The following is a 15000-nucleotide window of genomic DNA, read 5'->3' on the forward strand; positions in this document are numbered from 1 at the left end:
TCACTTAAACTCTATTTCCGTTGCAAATATCGCATTTAACAACAATTGACAATCCTCCTACGCGCTCTTTATGCAGAATTAAACATGGAGAATTTGATTCATTCTTTATATTGGATTCCATGACATGCTGTATTGCCTTGATGGCCATGAATATCGAGGTATCAACAAATCGACTGTGCAGCAGGAAAGCTTTTCTATTTCTGACCACGCTCTCCTCTTTAGTTTTGCAGGGAAGAGAAGCCAATACCGCAAAATCTAAAGCCTATTGTCTAAGCTCATATTCACCATTTCTACCTTGGCCACCACCATTACCACCCCAGCTTTCGTCCTCAGCAGAAAGGGCAGGAAAGTTTGAAGGTGACTAAGCAACAGATGGAAGGACAAGCCAGGTATTTGCTTGGAATCCATATGGAAGATTGTCAAAATAAACAAGATAAATTGTTAGGAAAAGAAAAAGAAAAACATTTTTTTATTTAAAAGAAAAAAATAAAATCAGTTGGTATAAATACTACCTTGTTATGTTCAGACTTCAGAAAAAGCTTTCATTAAAGATTCATATGTCTGCACCAATCAGAAAATTATTTAAAAGGATTTCAATAGAAAACTTGAATTTCGAAATTGTGCTTGTTTAAAATTTACAGAACAACCAACACAAAATATAGAAAATGTTAAAACTTAAAACATAAATATGTTCCATTACAGCAACAAGTTCATGATTAGTAACCAGAAAACTACATACATTAGCGAAACCTCAACTTATCTGTTGCAGAAGATCAACCGACTTAGCTGTTGCAGAAGATTAACCACAGAGTGACTTTGTAGAGATTGTTTTCCAACAGTATAAAACCCTTTTTCTGAAACTGCCACTTCTATTACCTTTCTATTGTAGATTTTAACCTGCATGCCCCAGTACTATTTTCAGCTTCAAAATTACTATTATTGTAAGAAATGACAGTTTAATTTCTATGCTAATTGTATCTGAAACAACTAACACACATATATATAAAGAAAAAATTAGAATTTGAAGCTGAAAGTAGTCTCCTTTACTTCTATGTTCTTCACTTTTCAGCTCACATTTCTTCAAATGTGCAATTAACTCAATTATCCAATAGCAAAAAATTCAAAACTTTATCCATAATCTTCATCTCCCATTATCATTTAAGCACGTGAAATGAATTGAATAAAAAAAATGCATGAAGACAAAAATGCATAAGAATGAGCCAGAGTGAGGGTGAGAGTGGTAGTTAGTTAAATTTACCTTTTATCCTTTGGCTTATTGGAACAAATGAGAGGGTCTTCTTAGATTAATGAAGAACGTAACATCATCGCTATTTTTTATTGATCCCTACCAAACAACAGCAAAATCAACATAACCGGTGAAATGGTTATTCAAAAGATTAATGCTATTCAATGAAGAACATCTAGAGATTCTGCTAGGAATTTGTCCTTCAAACATGTTATTGGATAAATAAAAATAGTGAAGAAATTGTAACTATCAAAAAAACTTTGAGAGATATGTCCTGAGAATGAGTTGTGAGAAAGATCAAGAGATCTAATTGAACTCATGTTGAGAAATGAAGTTGGTATTTGACCAGAGAAGCCATTGTGACTTAGATTAAGATTCTGAATGGTGCTGGAAATTGTAAGTGAAGGAGTAATGCTACCATTGAAATTGTTATGAGAAAGAGACAATACCATTAGATGATGCAACTTCTCAAGACCTCTTCCAATTCTTCCAGATAATCCCAATCCAGAAAGATTGATCTCAGTGACTCTTCCTATTGCTGGATTGCATTGAACCCGGTTCTATGAACAAGCACTTGAATTATCTTTCCATAAAGCAAGAGATGAAGAAGGGTCATGGAGGTCTGATTTGAACACAATCAGGCCAAGAACATCATCATTCAGCTGAGCATTATTCATGTCATTATTGTCTCCATAGCAAAAACTCAAAACTAGTTAGTTAACTAGTTAAGTTTACAAACACAAACAGAAACAGAAACAGAATAGGCATGACAATATCATATCACAATAGTCGTAACATGTCACATCATATCCAAGTCTTGCTTCTCTCGCTCTAGTTACTAACTATTAACACTTTGCTTTCTAGTGCAAAATATTGCTAGGATAACCAAATGAATTTCGGAAATGAAGCGAGGAAAGAAAAAGGAGCACCTTAGCAGCTGAAAATGCAATTCTGAAATCACCAGTGTCCTCTTTGGGATTCTTGGGATTGAATTGAGAAGATCTTAACAATAGAAATTCAATCAATTCATGGCCAACAAATCTTAAACATAAGCCCTTGCATGCTGAAAATTACTCTCTCATGGCTTGAACATAAGCCCTCCTACTCTCAAAAACACCATATATTAATTAAGTTAATTAACTCCCAATTTAAACCCAACATATATATTACTCAATTTATTAATTAATTTGATTACCTGGAGACTATGAAATTGATAGGGAAGGTGATTCAGGTAGCATAGAACAGATAAACTTGTCTGCAATAGAAATGATGAATGGCTTATTATTCCAAGAGTTACTACTATTACTAATCATAAGTTGTTGTTAAACAAAAACATATTAATTAATATTCAGAATAATTAGAGAAAGATTACGACTTAATTATTATATATTGTACCTTCTTGAATTTTCAGTACACTAATGTAACAATTTGATTGATATCTTCACTAAATGTGATAGTGAAAAATTTTCATAAACTCACATACTAAAACTGTTCATAAAAAAAATATTTTGTTAGCATGAAAATGGAGTTGAGTTGATATTTTCAATACTTTGTCAAAAGAGATTATTACATTAAACTTTTGGTGACTTCAAGAAAATTTTTATTTTGTATATTCTCAAATCATACTCTCTTAAATTGTACTATGTCTAAATTTCTCTAAGATATAAGATATATAGTAACATAAAATTCTGTGAGGCATTTCTTCAAACACCTTAAATGCACTTCCAAAAGAATAAAGAACTTTTATTAAAAAAACTCGGACTCAAAAAATTTGGATTTATTATCATTCATCAAACACAACATATGCATTCATTGGCATAACAATGAAAATTCATTAACTATAATTTTTTAGCTATAATTGATAAACCAAATGAATAAATAAATTCAGCGAAAACTAAGAGAAGTTACTTGTGCAGTTGAAGTTTCTCTTTTTTGATCTGCAATAAGAAACTCCATTGCATGATGATGATGAAACGCCTAAGGCACAATCAGGTAAGAGAACTAGCATGAAAGACTTGTGAACCTATCAAATCAATTTTTTCATTTTCAAAATGATTGAAATGAGTAGTGAAGCATGAGATTAATAAAAGACACAATTTTCAGAAGACATAGATTCAATTCAACGAGATTAACTTTAGACACAAGAACACAAGCATAAAATAATAGATTATGTGCTACATACCTTAAAAGTTTCCAATTCAGATCCTAGAGTAGAGAACTCACGTTGATGGTGATGATGACACGACAAAGACTTCGATGACAGTGGCGAAAGAGAGACAGAAGATTCAGAGCAAGAGATTGAAGAGGATTAAAAGGTGGATTCAAAACTTCAGAGCAGAACACGCAATTGTGGTTTCCATCTTGAGGAGAGATCGAAGAAGCAGAGTAAGAAATTAAGGAGGATGGGGACGAGATTTCACGCTTCAAAGCACTGAGAGTGAGAGTGAAATGTGGTTTCGATTTTGAAAACTAACTGAGAATAGAATAGGTAACAGTTTTTGTAACTTAAAAAAATATATTTGCTAACATTTGAGTATAAATGTTACTTAAAATTTAATTTTATGATAACTACTAATATTTTAACAAATATTAACATATAAATGTTACTAAAAGTCTAAAATGTAGTAGTGAATAAAACTAAAAAATGGACTATTTGTTTCAGAATGTGCATGTTGAATTTAAAAAGGAGAAGAGATTTATGGCGAAAAATCAATGGATGCAGATTGCACATACAAAGACGTTTAATTGGGTGATATGGAATTAAGGATTTAATAATTAATAATATGTTTAATTTCATGTTGGTTTAACCATATGTTTTAGGTTTATTTGAGACTTTGATGTTGTATGTCGTTAGCTTATAGAAGCTAGTTATCCTTAATGGCATTACGGAAGAGGATAATTAGTGAAATATAAGTTTCCTTTCTCCCCATTTGGGTCGAGTTTGTAACAAACCATTGGAAAAAAATTTCTCAATTATAAATTGTAGTACTATTTCCAAGCTTGCAAAAGTAGCCTCTCTATTGAATTTTTCAGCAATTATGTCTCCTAAAAAATATTTAACAAAATCATGTGAGTTTTCTAGATATCTCCCGATGACAAATCTATTTACTTCCGGTATAAATAGCGCACACACCCACCGCCACCACCATTCACCCTCTGTTTTAATTATTGGTATTGTTTTAGCAGTTTCTCTCTTACTTTCTTTCACAACACACTATTAGTTGGTAAACCACCTAATTTGTCCCATGCAATTAGTAATTGCATATGCCATTTACTTTTATACCCTTTTCTAACTTCTTGTTGCATCTAAAATTCAAACAAATTTTTTATATCCTCTACTCCTACCCATTTTACATTAAATCAATTTAAAAGAACACGATAATTGAGTAGAGAATTGGCAGTGTAAAAATAAATGGTTTACCATTTCCACCTCCATATCACATAGAACACATGTTGCACCTTCGACATCTAGTACTCTTCTCCTTAATATCTTCTCCTTTGTGTTAAAACCATCCAAAATTGCAAACCACATCATCATCTCTATTCTTGGTGGAACTAGTCATATGATGAGCGAAAATTGAAGCTCACAGATACCGACAGTAATGAGCAGTGGCGATGGGTTGGACAGAAAGCAACGTTACAGAGAACAGAGACGAAGAGAATTTTTTGTGAAGATGAGACAGAGGAGGGAGTTTTTGAATAAGAGATTGATTATTAGGATTAGTGGGATCACTTAGGTTTCCTAATTTACCCGAAACACCCACGGATTTTTTTGAAAAATCCAAAAATGCCTGCAATTTTTGCCATTTATATTGCATTCCGCCATAGCGCTACTGCAATTGCGGTCGCCATTTCGCCCACCGTGAAAATCATGTTGCGGCGACCACTATATGACTGCAATGTCAAAACCCGCCACACCATAACATTATGGGGCTGCCATAACCACAATTTCAAAATATTGTCGTAGAGATTGAGTATTATGAACATTTTCCCAGGTATTTTGAAATTCTTTTATGTATGAATTATTGTCTCTACTACATAAATAGTTTACTGGTGACTTGAACAGGTACTTTTTAAAAGTAAATACCAAATATGCTTTGATTTTTATTTAGGAGCAATCAAAGCTCTTAGATCCTGCAGGAGCAACGCTTAATCAAAATTACACCTTAGTTTACTATTTCTCAGACACATATTTAACTTCAATAATTATAATGGTCTTAAAATATATTATGAGGTTATGGCTGGTGTCTATCTTTTCCCCTAAAAAAGAAAAAATAACAGTTGTTCCATATGTAAAGTAGTTCAAGTTTGTGTATGGACCCTCTTGTGTATTTTGGCTTCTTTCATTTCAACCTTAGCTTAGTATGTTGTTCATCTGGAACTTTAAAGCATGTGTATTTGACAAACACATCACTAGTTGTGGTATTGTAGCTTAATGGTTTGTCGCGAATGCATCCTTGGGTGGAGTCTTCTAATGACTTTGGACTGAACCCTTTTAAGCATGAGCAGACATGCTATGATTCTACTACACTGCAATAAGTATTGCCAATGTATATTTTCATCCCTTACATATTGTGTAAAAGCATGACATGTTTCATTTATTACACCTCTTGCAATGATAGAATTAATCTTAGTGTTAGTGCTGTAAGATACCTCATCCTACTTGTTTGTGACAAAATTGGCTTGAAAAATATATGTATAAGACAGATTTGCGAATCCACTTAAGTAAAGGTCATTCTAAGGTCCAATTTGAAAGAATTTTTATAATCTCCGTGCTGTCCAAGGAGGGTAGAATCTGCTGTCCAAGTTACTACCGCAACAAGAATAATTCAGAGACTAGTGTGTTAGTTTAGCATATAGGAATTGTCTAGTTTCCATGTTGAGAATAGATTCAAGGAAGAGGTATAGAGTATCTGCTGAAATTTGACACATTTTTCTGTGCTTTGGAACTTTGGAAGTCAAACCAATTTTTTTTCTCTGTGCTATCTGTTGAAATATTTTTAGTATTTAGGGACCAAATTTTCTATGCCAGTGGTGCACGAAATTGTGATCAATACTTTTCACAAATCAAATAATCTACGGTAATGAATTCCAAAAACTTGGTGTTCAATACCATGGCATAAACACAACTTCGCACAACTAACCAGCAAGTGTACTGGGTCGTCCAAGTAATAAACCTTACGCGAGTAAGGGTCGATCCCACAGAGATTGTTGGTATGAAGCAAGCTATGGTCACCTTGTAAATCTCAGTCAGGCAAACTCAAATGGATATAGGTGATGTACGAAAACATAAAGATAAAGATAGAGATACTTATGCAATTCATTGGTGGGAATTTCAGATAAGCGAATGGAGATGCCTTCCCTTCCGTCTCTCTGCTTTCCTACTATCTTCATCCAATCCTTCTTCCTCCTTTCCATGGCAAGCTTAAGCAAGGGTTTCACCGTTGTCAGTGGCTACCTCCCATCCTCTCAGTGGAAATGTTCAACGCACCCTGTCACGGCATGGCTATCCATCTGTCGGTTCTCGATCAGGCCGGAATAGAATCCAGTGATTCTTTTGCGTCTGTCACTAACGCCCCGCCCTCAGGAGTTTGAAGCACGTCACAGTCATTCAGTCATTGAATCCTACTCAGAATACCACAGACAAGGTTAGACCTTCCGGATTCTCTTGAATGCCGCCATCAGTTCTACCCTATATCACGAAGACTCTGATCTCACGGAATGGCTGGCTCGGTTGTCAGGCGAGCACTCGGTTGTCAGGCGATCAACCATGCATCGTGTATCAGGAATCCAAGAGATATTCACCCAATCGAAGGTAGAACGGAGGTGGTTGTCAGTCACACGTTCATAGGTGAGAATGATGATGAGTGTCACGGATCATCACATTCATCAAGTTGAAGAACAAGTGATATCTTAGAACAAGAACAAGCAGAATTGAATAGAAGAACAATAGTAATTGCATTAATACTCGAGGTACAGCAGAGCTCCACACCTTAATCTATGGTGTGTAGAAACTCCACCGTTGAAAATACATAAGAACAAGGTCTAGGCATGGCCGAATGGCCAGCCTCCCAATGATCTAAGATAGCATCAGAACAAAGATAACTACCCAGATGTCTCAATACAATAGTAAAAGGTCCTACTTATAGAGAACTAGTAGCCTAAGGTGTACAGAGATGAGTAAATGACATAAAAATCCACTTCCGGGCCCACTTGGTGTGTGCTTGGGCTGAGCAATGAAGTATTTTCGTGTAGAGACTCCTCTTGGAGTTAAACGCCAGCTTTAGTGCCAGTTTGGGCGTTTAACTCCCATTTTGGTGCCAGTTCCGGCGTTTAACGCTGGGATTTCTGAGGGTGACTTTGAACGCCGGTTTGGGCCATCAAATCTTGGGCAAAGTATGGACTATCATATATTGCTGGAAAGCCCAGGATGTCTACTTTCCAACGCCGTTGAGAGCGCGCCAATTGGGCTTTTGCAGCTCCAGAAAATCCACTTCGAGGGCAGGGAGGTCAGAATCCAACAGCATCTGCAGTCCTTTTTGGTCTCTGAATCAGATTTTTGCTCAGGTCCCTCAATTTCAGCCAGAAAATACCTGAAATCACAGAAAAACACACAAACTCATAGTAAAGTCCAGAAAAGTGAATTTTAACTAAAAACTAATAAAAATATACTAAAAACTAACTAGATCATACTAAAAACATACTAAAAACAATGCCAAAAAGCGTACAAATTATCCGCTCATCACAACACCAAACTTAAATTGTTGCTTGTCCTCAAGCAACTGAAAATCAAATAAGATAAAAAGAAGAGAATATGCAATGAATTCCAAAAACATCTATGAAGATCAGTATTAATTAGATGAGCGGGGCTTTTAGCTTTTTGCCTCTGAACAGTTTTGGCATCTCACTCCATCCTTTGAAATTCAGAATGATTGGCTTCTTTAGGAACTCAGAATCCAGATAGTGTCATTGATTCTCCTAGTTAAGTATGATGATTCTTGAACATAGCTACTTATTGAGTCTTGGCCGTGGCCCAAAGCACTCTGTCTTCCAATATTACCACCGGATACATACATGCCACAGACACATAATTGGGTAAACCTTTTCAGATTGTGACTCAGCTTTGCTAGAGTCCCCAATTAGAGGTGTCCAGGGTTCTTAAGCACACTCCTTATACCTTGGATCACAACTTTATTTCTTTCTTTTTCTTTCTTTTTCTTTTTTTTTTCGAAAAAATTTTTTTTTCATTGCTTTTTCTTGCTTCAAGGATCATTTTTATGATTTTTCAGATCCTCAGTAACATGTCTCCTTTTTCATCATTCTTTCAAGAGCCAACATTCATGAACCACAAATTCAAAAGACATATGCACTGTTTAAGCATACATTCAGAGAACAAAAGTATTGCCACCACATCAAAATAATTAAACTGTTATAAAATTCAAAATTCATGCAATTCTTTCTTTTTCAATTAAGACCATTTTTCATTTAAGAAAGGTGATGGATTCATAGGACATTCATAACTTTAAGGCATAGACACTAAGACACTAATGATCACAAGACATAAACATAGATAAACATAAGCACTAAATTTCGAAAAACAGAAAATAAAGAACAAGGAAATTAAAGAACGGGTCCACCTTAGTGATGGCGGCTCTTTCTTCCTCTTGAAGATCCTATGGAGTGCTTGAGCTCCTCAATATCTCTTCCTTGTCTTTGTTGCTCCTCTCTCATGATTCTTTGATCTTCTCTAATTTCATGGAGGATGATGGAGTGTTCTTGATGCTCCACCCTTAGTTGTCCCATATTGGAACTTAATTCTCCTAGGGAGGTGTTTAGTTGCTCCCAATAATTTTGTGGAGGAAAGTGCATCCCTTGAGGCATCTCAGGGATCTCATGATGAGTGGGGTCTCTTGTGTGCTCCATCCTCTTCTTAGTGATGGGGTTGTCCTCATCAATAGGGATGTCTCCCTCTATGTCAACTCCAACTGAATAACAGAGGTGACAAATGAGATGAGGGAAGGCTAACCTTGCCATGGTAGAGGACTTGTCCGCCACCTTATAGAGTTCTTGAGCTATAACCTCATGAACTTCTATTTCTTCTCCAATCATGATACTATGGATCATGATAGCCCGGTCTATAGTAACTTCGGACCGGTTGCTAGTAGGAATGATTGAGCGTTGAATAAACTCCAACCATCCTCTAGCCACGGGTTTGAGGTCATGCCTTCTCAATTGAACCGGCTTCCCTCTTGAATCTCTCTTCCATTGGGCGCCCTCTTCACATATGACTGTGAGGACTTGGTCCAACCTTTGATCAAAGTTGACCCTTCTAGTGTAAGGATGTTCATCTCCTTGCATCATGGGCAAATTGAATGCCAACCTTACACTTTTCGGACTAAAATCCAAGTATTTCCCCCGAACCATAGTAAGATAATTCTTTGGATCCGGGTTCACACTTTGATCATGGTTCTTGGTGATCCATGCATTGGCATAGAACTCTTGAACCATTAAGATTCCGACTTGTTGAATGGGGTTGGTAAGAACTTCCCAACCTCTTCTTCGGATCTCATGTCGGATCTCCGGATATTCACTCCTTTTGAGTGAAAAAGGGACCTCGAGGATCACCTTCTTCAAGGCCACAACTTCATAGAAGTGGTCTTGATGCACCCTTGAGATGAATCTTTCCATCTCCCATGACTCGGAGGTGGAAGCTTTTGCCTTCCCTTTCCTCTTTCTAGAGGTTTCTCCGGCCTTGGATGCCATAAATGGTTATGGAAAAACAAAAAGCAATGCTTTTACCACACCAAACTTAAAAGGTTTGCTCGTCCTCGAGCAAAAGAAGAAAGAAGAGAGTAGAAGAAGAAGAAATGAGGAAGAAGGGAATGGCTTTGTGTTCGGCCAAAAGGGGGAGAAGTGGTGTTGAGGTTGTGGGAAAATGAAGGAGTGAAGGAGGGTTTATATAGGAGAGGGGGAAGGGTAGGGTTCGGTCAATTGAGGGTGGGTTTGGGTGGGAAAGTGGTTTGAATTTGAATGGTGGGGTAGGTGGGGTTTTATGAAGGATGGATGTGAGTGGTGAAGAGAAAGATGGGATTTGATAGGGAAGGGTTTTTGGGGAAGAGGTGTTGAGGTGATTGGTGAATGGGTGAAGAAGAGAGAGAGAGTGGTGGGGTAGGTGGGGATCCTGTGGGGTCCACAGATCCTGAGGTGTCAAGGAAAAGTCATCCCTGCACCAAATGGCAAACAAAATCTCGTTTTGTGCCAATTCTGGCGTTAAATGCCGGGCTGGTGCCCATTTCTGGCGTTTAACGCCAGCTTCTTGCCCTTTTCTGGCGTTTAACGCCAGTCTGATGCCCCTTTCTGGCGTTAAACACCCAGAATGGTGCCAGACTGGGCGTTAAACGCCCAACAGCTAGCCTCACTGGCGTTTAAACGCCAGTAGGTGCGTCCTCCAGGGTGTGCTGTTTTTCTTTCTGTTTTTCATTCTGTTTTTGCTTTTTTCATTGATTTTGTGACTTCTCATGATCATCAACCTACAAAAGACATAAAATAACAAAAGAAAATAGATAAAATATAACATTGGGTTGCCTCCCAACAAGCGCTTCTTTAATGTCAGTAGCTTGACAGTGGACTCTCATGGAGCCTCAGAAATGCTCAGAGCTATGTTGGAACCTCCCAACACCAAACTTAGAGTTTGAATGTGGGGGTTCAACACCAAACTTAGAAGTTGGTTGTGGCCTCCCAACACCAAACTTAGAGTTTGGCTGTGGGGGCTCTGTTTGGCTCTGTTTTGAGAGAAGCTCTTCATGCTTCCTCTCCATGGTGACAGAGGGATATCCTTGAGCCTCAAACACAAAAGATTCTTCATTCACTTGAATGATCAACTCTCCTCTATCAACATCAATCACAGCCTTTGCTGTGGCTAGGAAGGGTCTGCCAAGGATGATGGATTCATCCATGCATTTCCCAGTCTCTAGGACTATGAAATCAGTAGGGATGTAATGGTCTTCAACTTTTACCAAAACATCCTCTACAAGTCCATAGGCTTGTTTTCTTGAGTTGTCTGCCATCTCTAGTGAGATTTGTGCAGCTTGCACCTCAAAGATCCCTAACTTCTCCATTACAGAGAGAGGCATGAGGTTTACACTTGACCCTAAGTCACACAAGGCCTTCTTGAAGGTCATGGTGCCTATGGTACAAGGTATTGAAAACTTCCCAGGATCCTGTCTCTTTTGAGGTAGTTTCTGCCAAGACAAGTCATCCAGTTCTTTGGTGAGCAAAGGGGGTTCATCCTCCCAAGTCTCATTTCCAAATAACTTGTCATTTAACTTCATGATTGCTCCAAGGTATTTAGCAACTTTCTCTTCAGTGACATACTCATCCTCTTCAGAGGAAGAATACTCATCAGAGCTCATGAATGGCAGAAGTAAGTCCAATGGAATCTCTATGGTCTCATTTTGAGCCTCAGATTCCCATGGTTCCTCATTGGGGAACTCATTGGAGGCCAGTGGACGTCCATTGAGGTCTTCCTCAGTGGCGTTCACTGCCTCTCCTTCCTCCCAAAATTTGGCTATGTTGATGGCCTTGCACTCTCCTTTTGGATTTTCTTCTGTATTGCTTGGAAGAGTACTAGGAGGGAGTTCAGTAATTTTCTTGCTCAGCTGACCCACTTGTCCCTCCAAATTTCTAATGGAAGACCTTGTTTCAGTCATGAAACTTTGAGTGGTTTTGATTAGATCAGAGACCATGGTTGCTAAGTCAGAGTTATTCTGCTTAGAACTCTCTGTCTGTTGTTGAGAAGATGATGGAAAAGGCTTGCTATTGCTAAACCTGTTTCTTCCACCATTATTGTTGTTGAAACCTTGTTGAGGTCTCTGTTGATCCTTCCATGAGAGATTTGGATGATTTCTCCATGAAGGGTTATAGGTGTTTCCATAGGGTTCTCCCATGTAATTCACCTCTTCCATTGAAGGGTTCTCAGGATCATAAGCTTCTTCCTCAGATGAAGCCTCCTTAGTACTGCTTGGTGCATTTTGCATTCCAGACAGACTTTGAGAAATCATATTGACTTGTTGAGTCAATATTTTGTTCTGAGCCAATATGGCATTCAGAGTGTCAATCTCAAGAACTCCTTTCTTCTGACTAGTCCCATTGTTCACAGGATTCCTTTCAGAAGTGTACATGAATTGGTTATTTGCAACCATTTCAATCAGCTCTTGAGCTTCTGTAGGCGTCTTCTTCAAATGAAGAGATCCTCCAGCAGAGCTATCCAAAGACATCTTGGATAGTTCAGACAGACCATCATAGAAAATACCTATGATGCTCCATTCAGAAAGCATATCAGATGGACACTTTCTGATTAATTGTTTGTATCTTTTCCAAGCTTCATAGAGGGATTCTCCTTCCTTCTGTCTGAAGGTTTGGACTTCCACTCTAAGCTTACTCAATTTTTGAGGTGGAAAGAACTTTGCCAAGAAGGCATTGACTAGCTTTTTCCAAGAGTCCAGGCTTTCTTTAGGTTGAGAGTCCAACCCTGTTCTAGCTCTGTCTCTTACAGCAAAAGGGAATAGCATAAGTCTGTAGACCTCAGGGTCAACCCCATTAGTCTTGACAGTGTCACAGATTTGCAAGAATTCAGCTAAAAACTGATGAGGATCTTCCAATGGAAGTCCATGGAACTTGCAATTCTGTTGCATTAGAGAAACTAATTGAGGCTTAAGCTCAAAGTTGTTTGCTCCAATGGCAAGGATATAGATGCTTCTCCCATAGAAGTCGGGAGTAGGTGCAGTAAAGTCACCCAGCACCTTCCTTGCATTGTTGGCATTGGTGTTGTTTTCGGCTGCCATTTGTTCTTCTTCTTTGAAGATTTCTGTTAGGTCCTCCACAGAGAGTTGTGCTTTGGCTTCTCTTAGCTTTCTCTTCAAGGTCCTTTCAGGTTCAGGATCAGCCTCAACAAGAATGCTTTTGTCCTTGCTCCTGCTCATAAGAAGGAGAAGAGAACAAGAAAATGTGGAATCCTCTATGTCACAGTATAGAGATTCCTTTAGGTGTCAGAGGAGAAGAAAAGTAGAAGACAGAAGCAGAAAATTCGAACTTATCAAAGAAGATGGAGTTCGAATTTTGCATTAAGGAATAGTGTTAGTCCATAAATAAAAGGATGTGAGAAGAAGGGAAGTAATTTTCGAAAATCAAGTAAAAGAGTTTGAAAACATTTTTGAAAAACATTAATTGATTTTCGAAAATAAAAGTGGAAAAGAAATCAAGTGATTTTTTGAAAAAGATTTTGAAATTAGAAATCAAAAAGATTTGATTGAAAACTATTTTGAAAAAGATGTGGTTAAGAAGATATGATTAGTTGAAAAAATGTGATTGAGAAGATATGATTTGAAAAACATTTTAAAAAGATTTGATTTTGAAAATTAATGACTTGGCTAACAAGAAAAGATATGATTCAAACATTAGACCTTTCTCAACAGAAAAGGCAGCATACTTGAAATGTTGAGTCAAATCATTAATTGATAGCAAGTATCTTTAAAAATAGAAAGAAATTTATTTTGAAAAAGATTTGATTGAAAAGATATGATTTGAAAAAGATTTGATTTTGAAAAACTTTGAAAACTTGAAAAAAATTTGCATTGAAAACAAAATCTTCCCTCTTGTGCCATCCTGGCGTTAAACGCCCAGAATGGTGCACATTCTGGCATTTAACGCCCAAAATTATACCCTTTTGGGCGTTAAACGCCCAACCAGGTACCCTGGCTGGCGTTTAAACGCCAGTCTGTCCTTCTTCACTGGGCGTTTTGAACGCCCAGCTTTTTCTGTGCAATTCCTCTGTAGTATGTTCTGAATCTTCAATTCTCTGTATTATTGACTTGAAAAGACACAGATAAAAAATATTTTTGGATTTTTAATAATAAGGAAAAATAAAATATGCAACAAGAATCAAATAACAATGCATGCAAGATACCAAACTTAGCAGTTTGTATACTACTGACACTAATGAGAATGCATATGAGACACATAAACACTCAAGTCAAGAGAATTCAAAGATTAGAGTAAGAAATCATCAAGAATTATTTGAAGATCCTTAAGACACATGAATGAATGCATGCAATTGACACCAAACTTAACATGAGACATTAGACTCAAACAAGAAATTTTTGGGTTTTATGATTTTGTAATTTTTTTGTGCTTTTTCGAAAATCTAGTGGAAAAAGGTATCAAAATTCTTAATGAGAATTCCAGGAATCAGTGCAATACTAGTCTAAGACTCCGGTCCAGGAATTAGACATGGCTTTTACAGCCAGCCAAGCTTTCAAGGAAAGCTTCGGTCCAAAACACTAGACATGGCCAATGGCCAGCTAAGCCTTAGCAGATCACTGCTCCAAAAGCAAGATTGATAGAAATCAACAAGCTCTTGTGATGATAAGTTGAAACCTCGGTCCAATGAAATTAGACATGGCTTCGCAGCCAGCCAGATTTCAACAAATCATCATGAAACTCTAGAATTCATCTTCAAGAATTTCGAACAAAAAAATACCTAATCTAAGCAACAAGATGAACCGTCAGTTGTCCATACTCGAACAATCCCCGGCAACGGCGCCAAAAACTTGGTGCACGAAATTGTGATCAATACTTTTCACAAATCAAATAATCCCCGGTAATGAATCCCAAAAACTTGGTGTTCAATACCATGGCATAAACACAACTTCGCACAACTAACCAGCAAGTGTACTGGGTCGTCCAAGTAATAAACC

General features: G+C 37.4%; 2 long non-coding RNA genes across 2 annotated transcripts; both read right to left on the minus strand.

Annotated features, from left to right (window-relative positions):
* Positions 1-760: 760 nt before the first annotated feature.
* LOC140183843 (uncharacterized) lies at positions 761-1833 on the minus strand. Its single transcript, XR_011880204.1, has 3 exons — positions 1696-1833; positions 1259-1345; positions 761-897 (listed from the first exon to the last, which is right to left on the minus strand). It is a non-coding gene; the product is annotated as an uncharacterized lncRNA (long non-coding RNA).
* A 342-nt stretch (positions 1834-2175) lies between these two features.
* Positions 2176-3717, minus strand: LOC112791082 (uncharacterized). The gene is made up of 4 exons (XR_003197085.3): positions 3429-3717; positions 3155-3269; positions 2442-2501; positions 2176-2347 (listed from the first exon to the last, which is right to left on the minus strand). It is a non-coding gene; the product is annotated as an uncharacterized lncRNA (long non-coding RNA).
* Between the last annotated feature and the right edge of the window lie 11283 nt (positions 3718-15000).

This window comes from Arachis hypogaea, chromosome 3 (genome assembly GCF_003086295.3).
Source record: "Arachis hypogaea cultivar Tifrunner chromosome 3, arahy.Tifrunner.gnm2.J5K5, whole genome shotgun sequence".
NCBI lineage: Eukaryota > Viridiplantae > Streptophyta > Magnoliopsida > Fabales > Fabaceae > Arachis > Arachis hypogaea.